The 16,347-nt window shown below is 44.9% G+C and overlaps 1 protein-coding gene across 4 annotated transcripts in view; it reads right to left on the bottom strand.

Annotated features, from left to right (window-relative positions):
- LOC124637385 (calcitonin gene-related peptide type 1 receptor) overlaps positions 1–14,331 on the bottom strand; it is a 54,890-nt gene extending 40,559 nt beyond the window's left edge. For 2 of the 4 annotated variants that reach the window (XM_047173808.1, XM_047173811.1), the window contains exon 1: positions 14,180–14,331. The gene's annotated coding sequence lies outside the window, so the exon portion shown is untranslated. Of the gene's footprint in view, positions 1–14,163 lie in introns of all 4 variants that reach the window. The other 2 variants (XM_047173810.1, XM_047173809.1) reach the window with 2 other exon arrangements.
- Between the last annotated feature and the right edge of the window lie 2,016 nt (positions 14,332–16,347).

Raw genomic sequence — 16,347 nt, 5'->3', positions numbered from 1 at the left:
GCTCAGCTCGCGGGCTGGCTCGATGAGCAAGGGTCGGGAGGACAGAGAACGGGACGTCGCGGCGGACCTCGGCGGCGAGGTTTGTACGAACGCGGTTTGTGTTTGTATAGGGTGCTAGTGAGTTTACTACTCTCTTGGAGGACAGTTATCTCATCGTCAGGTTCTAGAAGGGCATGCCTAGGGCGGCGAATCCTACTGATGCGGGAGGGAGTGTAATTACTGGCTGACACGATAAGTGAGTTATCGTGTTTCTCAGCGCGTTCGAAGTACCGTATGGCGGCACGCTTCATATACTGGCGGATGGTAGGGATTTTTAAGTCGACATGAAGAATCTCATTTCGAACATAATAGGGAGCTCCTGTGATTTTCCGTAAGGCACGGTTTTGAAGGGCTTGCATTCTGTGAAGGCGGCGATGGCTTGCCTGTGCGAACACAGGGCAAGCATACATCATGACGGGGCGTATGCACGATCCGTAGAGGCGTAACTTGGATTTAAGAGATAATTTGCTCTTTGAATTGAGCAAGCAGTGCAATCTGCCGTACACAAAGGCTGCTCTAGAGCGCACCTTACGTATGTGCTCGGCGAATGAGAGGCGCTGGTCTAAGATTACACCTAGATATTTGGCATGCTCCTTCCAAGGAATCGGCCTACCAAACATGGTGACTGACGGGGGCGCGGGAGGAAGCCTACGGCGGGGGCTCGAAAAGAGTATGGCCTGGCTTTTGTCGGGGTGGAGTTCGATTCTCCATAGCCTAGTCCAGACACCTAGGGTGTTGCAATAGGCTTGGAGATGTCTCACTATGGCGGCTGGGCTGCGGCCTGAGCAGTAGATTGCCGTGTCGTCGGCGAATAAGGCTAATTGAACATGCTTGTTCTTAGGAATATCGCTAGTGTATAGCGTGAAGAGGATGGGGGAGAGTACCGAGCCTTGTGGGACGCCAGCTTTTATAGGGTGGGCCGAAGAAAGAGTGCCGTCTATGCGATAGCGAAAGGTGCGATTCGACAAAAAGTCTCGTAAGATGACGACGAGACGGTCTGGGACACCGAGTTGGTAAAGCTTGTAAATCAAGCCTTTGTGCCAGACTTTGTCGAATGCCTTTGCTATGTCGAAGAGAATCGTGCCGGTGAGTTGGCCACGTTGGAATCCGTGGCTCACACCTTCCACGATGCGGTGGACTTGTTGGACACAAGAGTGATGGGTTCGAAAACCAAACTGTTCTAATGGAATAAGACTCTTTGCTTCGACGTAATCTTTGAGACGCTTATAGATAAGTATCTCGTAGATCTTGCCGAACACATTGAGTAAACTGATAGGGCGATAGCTGGACGGGTCTGATTTTGGTTTACCGGGTTTGGGAATACCGATTACGGTTGCCTCTTTCCATGCCTGTGGGAACAGGTTATGGGTCATGGCGCAATTGAAGATCGCGGTCATGAGCATTACGAGGGAGGCGGGTAGGATTTTGAACACTTTATTGGTTATTCTATCTGGGCCCGGAGCTTTACGGGGTTTGAGACGTTTGATGATCTCTGCCACTTCGTCTGGAGTGACGGGAGGCAAGGGATCGTCGGGGTCTTCTTGCGGTGGTAGGGAGGATCTGCGCTCGACCTCGGCTTCGACCTTTAGTAGGTGAGCCGGGTCGACCGGTTGGGTACTAGGCGAGCATTGAGCCTCGAGGCTGTCGGCCAGACATTCCGCTTTTTCATCGTCCTCGAAGGCGATGGAATTGTCGGGGCGTTTGATCGGCGGGGTGGAAGCTACTTCATCGGATTTGAGTTTCCTTTGAAGCTGCCAGAAGGCTTGATGAGTCGGCTCGAGTTCACTCAGCGTCTTGTCCCAGCGCGTTTCACGCATCTCAGCAAGGCGTTCCTTTACAGCACGCTGTAAGTTACGCATGTGAGACTTGTTAGCGTCGCAGGGAAAAGTACTGTAGGCACGGACAGCCGCGTTCTTCTCGGTCACCAGAGCACGCACGTCATCCGGGAGCTTGAAGCGATGAAAGCTCGTCGCTTCAACTCTACGTGAACACTTGTCCACGGTGGATTGTACGTGCTCGGTGAACGAGCCGATCGCGCCCGTCATGTCAGCGACTGAGTTGATTTCATCGGGAATTGATTCTAACTGGGCGGAGGAGGATTTCAAGCTTTCGCTTAGCATTCTCCAGTCCGTGACAATCTGGGTGGGAGGAGGGCGATCCGGGTCGAGTGGGCCTGAGCGCGAGGCTAGTTCCACAAGAACCGGTCTGTGGTCGGAGGTGAGCTCGTGTAGTACCTCGATCGAATGTAAACGTAAGTTTACGTTCTTGAGGAGCGCTACATCGAGAACGTCGGGAAGGTGGTCGACTATATTAGGAAAGTGAGTGGGATGCATCGGAGCGATGACATCGAAGTTGAGGGATTCACACTGATTAAATAGCAACCTGCCTCTTGGAGAGGTAGTGTTGCTATTCCAGGCGGGATGTTTGGCGTTTAGATCGCCTGCTATTATTACAGAGTCGCTCAGGCCTAGTAAGGCTCTGAGATCGTTCGTGAAAAGGATCGGGTCGTAGGACTGAAAGGATGAGGACGTGGGAGGGCAGTAGGCCGATACGAGAGTGATCGACTGGTGCTGGGACATGGCTAGTCGACAGATCGAGGCTTCAATGCAGCTTAAGTCGGGGGGAGTGATCTCTACACAATGTAGCGATCTTTTATAATAGATAAGCGTGCCGCCTTTGTGGCGTGTGATCCTGTCATTTCTAATTAACTTGTAGTTAGCTATATTAGGGCCGCGTACACGCGGCTTTAGGAAGGTCTCTTGTACGAGAAGAATGTCTATCTTATGGGATTGTAGGAAGGCGGAAATCTCGTCGCGTTGGCCGAGAATACCGTTGGCATTATAATAGCCAAGCCTAAGGGAATGGGGTTTAATTTTGGATGTATTATCCATTTCTATTTCCTAAAGTGAGGCAGGTTTTGAACTGCCTGGGCGACGTCTGAATACTCCTGCATAACGGAGTAGAGTTTGATAAGGTCGCCATTGCTGGCGACTATCTCCCTCGAAAGTTGTTGAGCTCTGTCGCTCGTGAATACACTGAACGTGCTCAGTATAACGTTCATAGAACTGAGCGCTGATACTGGGCTAGAAGAGGGCGCGACGGATTTGGATGGCGCTTGCGCTTGCGCGAGCTTGGCGGCTATAGGAGCCGCGGAGGGCGCGGAGGGCGCGGAGGGAAGGACGGGAGGGACGCGAGGTAAGCTCGCGGGCGCCGCGGTGGAATTATTCACCGGGGCGGGAGTTGGCTGGGGCTGAGTTGGCCTCGGGGTTGGAAAGGCTCTCTGATGGTTGAGAGGGTTCCATGGGGAGGGCCGTTGTGGGCTGAGACGCTCGGGAAGTTGAGCGGTAGGTAGCCTCGCTGATGGGCTTTCCCTTAGCTGGCGGGCGTTTGCACGCTTGGCCAGCTTGGGAGACGTTTTCGGGGCCTTTGGGCAGCCGCGGTAGTTGGCGGGATGGCCTGAGGCGCCGCAGAGTACACAGCTCGGAGGCTCGGTGCACAGAGTGCGGTCCTTGGGTCGCGGGCAGTCGGAAGTGCCGTGTTGGCCTAGGCATTTCACGCACCTAGGCTGGGCGAAACAGTTGCGCTGTGAGTGACCCCACAGTTGGCAACGGTGGCATTGGGATACAATGCCAGATCTATTTGGCTTCTCGATTGAGATGCCGGTTAAATTACACACCGATTTGATGTTAAAAATCGGGTGAATTTTGGAAGGACACGGCTCGCATACTACGAGCACCATGTCGAAGGCGTGGCCGCTGCGGGCGCGGTGCATCCTATGGACTTGCGTCGCAGGGATGTTTTGTGACTTAAGGTCACTTAAAATGTCATCCGAAGGGATTTCCTTCGGAATACGGGTAATGACGACCCGGATAGGTTTTTCCTCAGGGAGGGAGTACGTATGGAACGAAATGTTCCTCGCTCTTAGCGCTTTAGTTATTTCCCTATAGTCGTCTGACGTAGGGAGGACGATTTTGATACCGTTGCCGGTATTGGAGGCCGATCTGTAGTTGATCTTACGATCAACACACAGCTTGGACACTTCGGTCCATTTCGCCTTGTCCTGTAAGTATACAGGCGGCGGAGGTTTGCTTTTAGGTGCGCTTTTGGGCTTAGCGGCACCTTGGGAGGAAGCGACCTGCGAGGTCGAGGGTGACGGGGCGGGGGATGCTGTAGACACAGCGGGCGGGCTAGGGAGAGGAGATGCGGCAAGGGCGATGGTCTTGCGCGCCTTGTCGTTGTTTTTGTTCTTTTTCCTCTTACCTCCCAGTACGACGGTGAAGTCTTCATCGGAGGAAGAGGAGTCAGAGGGCTCGGAGGGTTGAGCATCCTCAGGGACGGGTGAGGCAGAGCGGGAGGACGAGGTGTCCATGCATTCGGCGTCGACGTTTGACGCAGGTGCACTCGCCTGAGTTATTTCCATTGTCTGTGAGACAATGGGATTAGAAACAATGGTCGAGTGCAGCTGGGCATCGACCATTGTATTGGGGATTACCGTTTCCGCTAATGCGGCGGTTTTCCCCGAAGAGACAATTATAGGCTCGACAATGGGGCGCGGCACAGCTGCGCCGGCCTCCTTTGTTGAGCCGTTATCTATAACACAATAGCGCGCTAGGCGCGGGTCCTTGATATCAAGGTTACTAATAATGTCGCCATATTTGGCGACGATGTCTTGGTCCTTGAGGAGGACCTCAAAGAAGAACTTAATTACTTCGGTAGTCATTTTCCCGTGAGGGAAGAGGGCTACCGAGCTAAAAGAGGTGGGGGCCTAATTATAAAAACCTAACAACCTATCTCCTATCTCCCCGGGTGGATGGGCCCGGGGATGTGTAACCCTCCCTGCCGGGTATAGGCAGGGAGGTGAGTACCTATTGGTGAGCCCTAAGCTTGTAAACCGTTCGCCAGTCTTATTGTGCGAACGGGCCCTAGCCAGTCTAGTGCGAAGGGTATAGAGATACCCAACCGACACCAGGTGTGTAGCTGTGAAAGCAAACCAGATGCAAGGCACGACTAGGAGATCCCCCAAGGCCGAAATCCGAGCTCCCGTCCAATTGACTGCCTTGCCCTGAAGGGGTTCGGCGGGTGTGATTGGGTCAACACCCTCTCGGCTTCGTTGGCACCGTATGGTTTCAACCGAGAACCACGAAACTGTGGCTTTTACCCAGAAGGGGTCAAGTGAATTTACTTGACACAAACGTTTTAGAAACAGGATAATCGTCCGCCGCTTTGAAAAAAGCAGCTTTAGATTGATATATTTGTAGTCGGCAGAGCGACTACGGTGAGCGTTACGTCGGGCGTAACAAAGACAAAAGTCGTAAACGGGCGAGCGCAGAGCGACACGTCCGTACACGACGAGAGTCAGAAGTGGAGTGCCACTGACTCCCCACCGCTCGATCCGGTATTTATAACCGAGTGACGTATGCGCACGAGGCGTCATAATAATGACATAACCTATACAATGATGCACATGTACCTGCATACACTACATCTCTCCCTTGTTGTTTTGATTTTAACCTTGTTTCAAAAAGTCCAACAATCAAACTCATAAATATTTTGGTAATTTCTTAAAGATCTATCAAACACCTGCAGCACAACAAAACCACGCTATCAGATCCCGATCACACTGCCATCAAACTGATTTACTTTGTTCCGTTTCCATTTCATTTCCCTTTCCATTTAAGGAGACGACAGATATCGGTGATACTGCAGGACACTACATCCCTTCCCTTGTGAAATAAACAAAAATAAAAATCCGTCCCTTTGCAGACGGTAACATACCAGCATCTGCTTCAGGCTCAACAAGACAAATTCGTAGCAGTGATATCAGGCCGGCAAGTTTAACTTCAGGTTTTGTAGCCGCTGTTCCGGCCCTGTATTATATCTACACTAGAGATGATCCGTCCATTTGGCAGACATCCCGCCAATCAGTCCATGTGAAATCAAGCAAGTCTCAAATATTGCTGTACCTTCAGATAATGAGCACTCATCTTGCTTGGTTCGACTTCACTTAAAACTGATACAGAATGCATTGTTCCAAGGTAAAAGATCGGCATTAGGGTACCTCATCAATGCTTTTCACTCATTCAAAACCGTACGAGCCGTACGAGGAAAGTAATCACATAAGATCGTCCCAATTGAATGGTGACCTAGATGGACTGTTTCCAATTTGATGATGACCATATACTTTGTCACCCATTTAATGGTGACCACATACTTTGTCTCCAATTTAATGGTGACTCCATACTTTGTCACCCATTTAATGGTGACCACATACTTTGTCTCCAATTTAATGGTGACTCCATACTTTGTCACCCATTTAATGGTGACCACATACTTTGTCTCCAATTTAATGGCGATCACATATTTTGTCACCAATTTAATGGTTTAAATTGTAGTTCTATGTACGAGTTAAGTACTTTGTGTGCCTTGTAAGCAAGAGAATGCTAACTCAACTAATTTTGGTAATATGTAGTTTTTAATTTGAGAGTGGAATATCAAAGCCTATCATTATCTCAGCAATGTAACAAACAATCTGGTCTTCAACCCTATTGATCAGCGCTGGTACTTTGCACGTTTCTGCTAGTACACTCGCTGAAATTCTGATATAGGCTTTAAATACCCTACATCAATGTATGTCCAATATCTAGTCAAGAAACTGTAAGCTTCTTAGCATTCAACACCCAACATATGAATACCTTACTGCATATAATAGTGCGATAGGAATACTTATATTTCGGTTAGGCATCCAAGAACACTATTATCACCGGACATTGCGTTCTGTAATGTTTGTTTGCTTTTCCTAATGTGGTTTTCAAAAATTTAAGTAGTCAAAGAATTATTATGCTTTGATGGTAAGCTTTTTAGTATCATGGTTACATATTGATTATAACGAAGGTGTAAAGTAACATTACGAATCAGATTTTAACTAATTAGAACCATATTATGCAACGAACGCACTTTAACAGGTGTCACTAACTTTGCACTATATATTTTGAAGCTGTGACATTCTGCATCACCATAAAATAGAAGAGTCCCTGACCCTCAACTCATGCTCTTCTTCCTTTCAACAAGGTGACAGCAGCTCACAAACAGTTTTCTAGTCGATGCAATTTTCCTTTTGCAAAACAACCGCTAACCTTTCTAAAACATCTGTCTACACATAGATAAATGTGGGATTCTAATTCTATATCTCAATTTCATGAGCAGCTATGCTGCTCTCATGTCATACTTGACCTCATCAATTTGATGATCAGCTTTGTGCTGCTTCCATTTTTAATATTTTACGCTTTTCCAATTTCATGACCGCGTATAGGTAACGTAATATTTTTTTTTTTTTTTTATGTAAGTATAGTTGGCTGCATAAGTATGTTTATAGTTTCGTTCAAAAGCGCTTACCCTTTATTGCAGCTGACTTTATCTACGTTGTTTCAGTTAGACAACCAGAATATAAAAATATTATTATCTTTTATAGGGACAGCACCCCAGTAAATTTTTAAACGATTTGGTGACTAAGGGCAATTTTACTTCCTATACTTTAAGGAACACTTACTCAGATTATATTTTGCAGTAGGACTTAGGAACTTAATAATATTTTAGTGGTCATTTATTTATTTAGAACATATAATTTACATTTTTAAATATTAAATATAAAAATAAAAACATTTAAAAATATAAAAAAATAGGTTACCACCGATATCGGGCACAGGGTCCAAGGTACCGGTGGTTAGGGTCCCAGAGACAGAAACCTCCTCACAATACGTGCCGTATCAAGGAGTACTGCCTTCTAATATTTTAGTTATTATTAACCAAATGTCGACGCAACTGTGTAGTTTAATTAGCACAAAAGAGTAATAAATGTCGATAAATGTAAATAGTGATAAAGTTCTTTACCTCTCGTGCGAGTCCAATTGTCTTACGGTAACCTAAGATTGGTGTTCTAAGATCAATTATTATTAACCCTAACGCTATGGACACAAGACATTATTTTGTTAATAGATATCCATCCCACCACCCATATGGATCTTATCTTATGGGATGGGTTGAGGAAATTACACAACTTTATATTACAAGTAGGTGTGCACTTCAAGAATATATTAATGTGATGATTTATTAACTTGAGATCAATAAATGGATTCTATTTCATATATGTTCATATATGGTTATGTTATTCGCCCCTATGGAAGCATATTCTTCCACAACTCTCAATGTACTTATACTGCTTATTGGTACTGCAATACTGTAAAACATAATTTGCAAATAACAATATTATAATGAGGGCCACTTTGTTAAACTATTTGTAAACACCAATGTAAATCAATAAAAAAGAGGCTAAGATACCAATTAAAATTCATTCAAGCCTGAATCTTGAAGGTTTTAAAAGCACACGCAATCATCAACTTTTGAGAACTTGATTGCAACAATCATCCATGAGCTAATCATCATTAGACAGTTCCCAGAGTAAATATCTACATTGGAACTCCTTCCAGGTATCATCCTTAAAAGATTTTTTGTCACAGATGAGAAGGCCCAGTTGGGTAAATGATGATGATGTCCTCCTAGCCGATTATCGGCTACGGCGGCTGTACTCACGTAAGGGGATTAGCCAACTGCGCAGGTCATATTATAGTGCACAAGCATTTGCGCAGACACAAGTGCACTCACTGTTCCTTCACTCTCATAAGCGCTTGCGACAGCTAGACCAACGAGGCAGTTGGGTAGATAAAGTAGCATTGTCAAATAAATCACAGATTGCTCCAATGCTTAGTTCCATATTCTTTTGATCTAAGAGTTTTATATCAACCTAAAGTACTGAAATTACAATTGTGAGCTAGCATGTTTACCAAAGATTCTATCTATTGGATACCAAAATTTTGATCCACATTTTCCAGCTAGTATTGCTGCTTGTATGCTGTTCTACTGTTCTGTATCTTCTGGAATATCTCTGTTGTATAACAACCTCTTTAATACAGCAAAATAAAGTAAAAGTATTGAAATTATACCTAGGGTGACTGAGCAACTGTTATAATTAACACTATTATGGGTAGGCAACCCACTAGAGGTGTTGGTGGACTTGGATGTTGTGCATAGGTGAATACATACCAGTATAGCTGGGCGAGTTCTTCAACATACATGGCCAACCTACTACGGTCCCTCAATGTGCTGTTTGTTAAACTAGATACCTAGCACATGTTTGTCATTTGTAGAACCGTTGAGTATATAACCCACCAGTTTGTTCTTGTAATATCCTCTATATTGCAAGCACTTGAATTAAGTTAGTTAAGTACCAGAACAATATAGCAGGTATAAGTTGTTGACTAGACTCTGAGAAGTTAAGTTTGGAAGCTTTTTATGATCCAAATCACCGGGCACAGAAAATATAAAAATTATCAAGATTTACTATTTAGTTGTTGCAGTAGTTGACAACTATCGCCAGATAATTTATGCGTGTACAGTCAATTGAATGACCAGTAGACGTTCACTACCGTTAACTGTCAAGCTGTCAATTTAATGACCAGTAGATATAGACTACTGCCAACTGTCAAGCTGTCAATTTAATGACCAGTAGATTTTTGGAATAGAATAGGTCTTTATTTGCTTAGAATGCAGGCACTTACAAAATAGGATTGTAAACAACATAATAAGATCCGTGTACATTCCGCCTTGTTGGCATGCAAGCACAACAATTATTAAACACAATTGATTATAAGGCAAATAGGTTATTGTATTATATCCTCTAGGAAATCCCACCACTGCTAAAATCGTCTTGACGACAATTCAACAACCAGCAACTTTATATTGCTTCCAATAAATGCCTATTATTGAATAAACTTTGATGCAGGTTTAAGAATGAGTAAACTGATCACCAAGTAATGATTTTGTATTATAAATTACTCATTTGATAAATATTAACACCTGCAATAAATATTGCTACTTCCATTAGAATTGTAGCAAGGTAAACTTAAACAAAGAATTACGTAAAAAGGTTAAAATTTGTTTGCAATTCGGGTGATACATACATGAACATAAAAGTTATGTATACTTTGTCATTCTACTCTCTTCCCTTCCTTCTTTCCTTTTGCTCTTTTTAATATGATTGAATATTAACATCGGTCAGAGGTTACTTGTTATCAAAGCTTATTTAGCATACATTAATTTGGTATAGGCATGAATAGGACAAATTATTTAGTATAACCTTGTATATCAAATATTTTTCTGGATCACAGAACTAATAGGTAGTTCAAAATTATAAAAATTAGATAATAGGTAACTGTTGGTCCAAACACTCACGGTTTTATCCTCGTCGCCAATGTATTGTACGCTCATTTTATTATGTTAATCGACTCGCCAACGCACCACCACACAGGTCGACAGTCTGACAACGACTGACTCCCCACCGCTCGATCCGGTATTTATAACCGAGTGACGTATGCGCACGAGGCGTCATAATAATGACATAACCTATACAATGATGCACATGTACCTGCATACACTACAATACATATGCCCGAAGTTCCTGCGGCAGCTGGCTGCAGCGTTTACAACGTTTAGATGCTCACACTCATTGATATCTAGCTAGAACAGTTCTAGATTAAGGTATCCTGGCCAACGTATTTTATTTTTATGTAATTTATATGAACATTTTTTTGCACAATCTTAATCTAAATATGCAATGAATGTAAATTCGTTAAGTTACATAATGTGAGACGAGGGCGGCGACACGAGGCGACGTGCTGCGACACCTGATTATGTTAATAGCTTCGGCTGATCACTGGAGTATGTGTGAACTGAACTTCATAACAGAATACAACGCTGCCCACATCGGCAACACCTAAGTACTTGATTTCTGTGCTTGTAACAATCGCCAAGCAATGCTAAATAGCTTGCTTGAACCAGCGATAGGAGATGATTTGTGCGTTGTCTCACAGATTAGTGACCGGACGGTGTGACGCCGTGGAGGGACGGAGGCGCTTGTTCACACGTTCATCAAGAGGTGTGAAGGTTCCGCAATGACTGTCACATTCTCACATTCGTCACCCGAATCTGTTACCAAAATAACCGACGACTGGCCACTATGTTTGTGTGTGTTTGTTATTTATATTGCAGCTAATTGGTACCTAGTGGAAGGTGCGACGTGGAGGAAAATTCTCATATTTTAGCAGCCAACGAATTTAGTTTGCTTACGATACTAATACTATACCACGTATTCAGTCTATGTACATATCCTACGTAGGTAGGTATATTATATTGTAGGTACAAGTTGATTTCTTAATAAATAAGGCAGATTAAAGCCAATCTAATCATAAAAACTATGATGTATGTAATGTATGCTAAAACATCAATTGTACCCGGTTCTGCGGGTTTCGTAAGACTACGACTAGCAAGCTGTTCGTTTATTGCCTTTGTCGCATCAGTTATTTACAACTGGTAGCTATTCGCATTTTAAGAGATTTCAATAGGAGTTCCAATTATTTAAATAGTGATTTTGTATAAAACTTATAAAATCACTATTTGCGAGGCAGAGTCAGACTCATCTCAATAACTAGACATCGCATCGGCGGCACATGCGGAGACGCTCAGGCGTCGCCACGTGCGCACAACTATGCGCTAATGAGCGGCCACCTGTAACTATCCTCATTTGTTTATATTTACAGCGAGAACGTAAGCAGCGAGCAGCGAGCAGTGAGGCAGACACGTTGGCACTGTGTGTGCCGTCAACATAAAACTATGTTTGTTCAGCAATAAACCGAGTCCGGTGCACGGCAGGGGCCGGCGGACCTGGCGCGCCCGCGGCTCCGATTACATTACGATCATGATAATAAACTCGTGTTGAGCGCCGATTGTGATTATATTATGCCTGTTTTATTTCTTTCTGTTTAATACTCAGAAAAACACATCTCGTTCCAAGTAGAAACGCGTAGGTAACTCTGCCGCTGTTTCACATACACCGTGCCTGGTATTGAGCAGGTTTGCCCTGGTCGTTCATGGGTCAATGTGCACGGTGCGCGAGGTCGCTTTGTCAGTCAATCAATGGAGAGCGACAGTCACTGTAAATAGAGTAATAATAGCCGCTCTTGAACGTTGTCCGGCGCGACACTGCCGGCTGAGGGCGACACCTCGCGCGATGCACTTGATCCAGCTCGCCGCGCGGATACACTTCCAGTAACGCCAGCCTGAGCTGACTGACCGATGTGAACTCCTGCCACGCAACACTTGCCGGCCTTTGCCTGAGTGTTACTCGTACCCATGTCCATTACTAACAGGGGTCCTCTAGTAGCTAATGAGCAATGAAAAATGTTCACGTCAAAACGGGCTTAACTCAAACCACGAAAACATAAAGTAAGAAATAGATTTCTTAGAAATGAGGAAAATGAGTTATTGTTTGAAAGTACACTCTTCGTACTTACAAGCAATCTTATCAAAATGATAGCTCAGGTGATGCCTATTCGGGTGTGTTTTATATTTTCAACAGAGGTATATTGTTCACAGATAAATCGAAATACACAAGGGCTTATACAAATATTGATGTGGGAGTCAATATTGGTATGCTTACAGCGGTGATTTCAAATGTAGCTAGGTATTTGTTTGGGAGCTCAGGGATAGTTCAGTTCGGTTCCTCTCCGAACCAAAGAGTTTCCTTACTTCCTTGCTAACTGTTCTAGAAGAGAAGCACTTCCAGATGGTTTAGAACTTGCCAGTAGTTTGAATTGTTACGAGTTTTTATTTCATAGGTATTTAAGTAGTGATCAGGAGAGTCTGTCTGAGTTTAGTGTGCTCACTCGGTACACACTTCGGTGCTGGTCAGGGCAGCAGGGGCGCAGAGTGCTCACATTACCTATGTATAGTTACGCAAATTACGTGAATGGCTTCCGGAAACGTAGCTTTTAGAGGCGGAGCGGCGGGCGGCTCGCCGACTGCCCACTAAAATAATTTGCGTAAGTGCGCGCCACGGAAACACGGACATTTCGCAAGTTGCTCAAGATTTATGAACCACTGGTAATTAGCCATCAGCTTGCAATCTCATTATAACTAGTTACTAGGCCCATCTTATTTATTGTGCTACGAGGGCTCTACAGTCTTTCAAGTCTACAGAGTTTGGGTCTGTGGGCGGTGAGTTTGGGTGGTTCATCGTTACTTCGTCTATATAGACAACGGACCCGTGTTGGCGGCGCGCGTTGTTCCACGCGCTCCTCAAGGAGATGCCAGCAACCCCAGCGTGGCTTAGCAGGGCCAAGGCCTGCCGTGGCTGCGGGATTGTTCGAAACCGCGGCCCTGGTACATAAAAGGCCTACGACGGAACACGACGGTGTTTATTCAGTAAAAGTCTGACACTCCCTCACCGCTGCTAACCCACAGCGGGAGGGGCCATTTGATGATTTTTGTAGTCGTTAAAAAAAGGGCTCTGCAGTCTGTTGGAGAGTTAGAGATTATTTTATTTCAACTAGAGGGCGTAAGCACAGATTATATAATAGTTAGCGTAAGTTTTGTCATTGGCCAGGGCGAAAAACTAAGACAATAAGTAAACATGAAGTAAAAAGTTAAAGTAAAGCGGTGAGGCGCGGCCGCCGTGCTGCGCGCACTCGTTGTTCTCTCAGCAATAACTTCAAATGTTCCTGACATCAGGTAACACTCTAGACTATAACGAATGAACAGAGCACTTCTTCACGGCAGGACTTTTGCTTATCATGAATTTACCGCGGATTCACCGTCTTTGCAAATTGTTCACAGCACGGTAAACCCATAATAACTGACCGCCGTGGGTCGTACGGTGAGTTTACCGTAGACACATATATGGCAGACAAATGTGTGTGGACAAGACACCTTACTTCTTATTGTATACATAAGTGTAACGTGTTTCAGTAGGTACATACCAGAAGGCAAACTTTTGCCACAGTTGAGTAGTGGCGGCGCGGGCCCGCAAGCCAGCAAGCCGCGCCGCCCGCACATCCTCACTCAGTTTACATAAAGCGATGACTATTCCCATATGGAACAGACCGATATACTGACATACTACTTTTAATTTACGATATTGACCGCAGCACGAAGATTTATTTTATGTGAATTCCCGCATTCTGATCTCCAGAACTTCTGGGAAATCTTATTACAAATACTGCAAAAAGTAACAAATACCTTACTTCTTACATACCCAAGGTCGAAAACTTTCCTAAACTCTTGAAAAACACAGTGAGTAGTTATGGAGGAGCGCGCGTGTTGTCGCGATAAGCGATTAGCGTCGCACGTCGTGTTGCGTGGCGGCGGCGGCGCGGCACGGGTGTCGCGCGCGGCGGCTGCGAAGCGACTGCCGGCCCGCCGCGCCCCGCGCCCGTGCTGCACGCTGCCGGTGCTGCTGCTGCACACAGCGAGCCCTATTCATACAGTAACCTGCCCTATCCAGAGACATGTCCTATCTAAAGACCCGTTTAGGTAGGTACCTACGTGTTTACTTTTCATTACCTACTTACCACATACCTACATAAAATCAGCGTGTCTAAGTTTTTTTCCAATTGGTTACAACTAGGTATAATAACGTGTATAATTGAAGAATACCGGCCAACTGTAATGTAGTTGAGTAGGTTCGAGTGGGCACGCGTGCTTGGTGCCCTGGTAGACGTGCTCGGCGCTCCTCACGTGCTACAAGGCAGGCACAGCACGCCGCCGCCGCCAGCCCGCACGCACACACACACCTGTCGCCGACTTGTTGCTAGCAGACTCCGCTATCGACTCGCTGTACTATGTGGATTTACTACTGCATACATTTTTAACTGGATTTTGATATTTAAAATCTGCAAATGATATAATATAGGTATGCAATGCAACTTAGTACTAGGAACTACACTTGCGGCCATCCACCTCTCTAGGTGTATTTAGTACTAGCTTCTGCCAGCGGTTTCACCCGCATCCCGTGGGAATTACTTCCCGAACCGGGATAAAAAGTAGCCTATAGCCTTCCTCGATAAATGGGCTATCTAACATTGAAAAAAAATTTCAAATCGGACCAGTAGTTCCTAAGATTAGCGCGTTCAAACAAACAAACAAACAAACTCTTCAGCATTATAATATTAGTATAGATAACCACAGATTACTATAATAGTGTATAACGCTGAAGATAACTAAAAGAGTCTCGGATGTAGGTTTAGAAATAATGAAAGCGAAGTATTTGTGTCCCGCGTGAAATGACCGCGCGTGAAGAAGTGGCAGTCCTGCACTTCACACAGCTGCTTAAGTATAGATGCCGATCATTTGCTACTCATCTGTATTTATTTAGAAATTAACCAAATAGGTAACAAAGCTATTAAGATAGGATTTAGGTAACAATCAACTTTCAAGAGTTCAATATTATAATTTTCCCAAAGAATTTGTTATGCTGTTTCCTGTGTCGTCGGAAGCAACTGCATGCTATCTTGGAGGAATATCATTTTAAAGCTACTTGGGTACAAGTGGAATCACTACCATGAAGAAGAAAAAATAAAAAATCTTTTTTGAGCACGTCCGGAATTCCGAGGAAATGTGAAAATTATGTAAATCTTTTGTTTAGCTCATGATTAACCCAACTGGCGCTTCATCTAACGCCTCTGAGGTACTTATGTAACGAGCTACCCTCAACTCACGCACTCATGAACAAGCTCGCTGAAGTTGTCTTCAACAACAGTCTTCGGTTTCCCACGAGATGATCATCGCCTTCTTCAATGAGTAGTCCACGGAGTGGTCTTCGTAGCCGCAGTGCAACTAGCCGAGCTTTCCCATGATCAGCCATGAAGTTCCTCATGCGGTGAGCGGGGTCAATGCGGGACCGCTGCGGGATCGGTGCGGAGCCGCTGCGGGGCCGGTGCGGGGCCGGCACGGAGCAGTGCGTCACTTCGCTGATGTGAGCTCGACAACATCGCGATACAATCTAAGGGAGTGCGGCTCCAAGGAAAGGTTCCTTTCATCTAGTCGCCTCAAAAGAAAATGTTTTACGATCACATGTTATTCATATGATTGACAATATTCCCGCTCGTTGCTCAATATTCTTTCATATAGAACATAAATAGTAGGTAGATCTACTAGTTTTCAGTACATTACTTCGATATGTAGGGACTGTTCTCAATTACAATCCGACATTTCCTTGTAACAGTAGCGAAAGGCGCGCCCTAAATAAATTACTTTCAGCAATCGTACCCTTCCTACTTCACACGGTAGGAGTACATGATGCATATGGCAGCCGATAAAATAAAATTGAACAAATAAGAAAGACATTATTATAAGAGTGGCCATGCTAGTCCCCGCGGTGGCCCCGGACGTGACGTCGGAATGCATTATAGCGATACGTCAGGG

The sequence above is a fragment of the Helicoverpa zea genome, chromosome 16 (genome assembly GCF_022581195.2).
Source record: "Helicoverpa zea isolate HzStark_Cry1AcR chromosome 16, ilHelZeax1.1, whole genome shotgun sequence".
Classification (NCBI taxonomy): Eukaryota; Metazoa; Arthropoda; class Insecta; order Lepidoptera; family Noctuidae; genus Helicoverpa; species Helicoverpa zea.
Note: the sequence above shows the minus strand (reverse complement) of the source record. Positions and strands in the feature narration are given on the sequence as shown.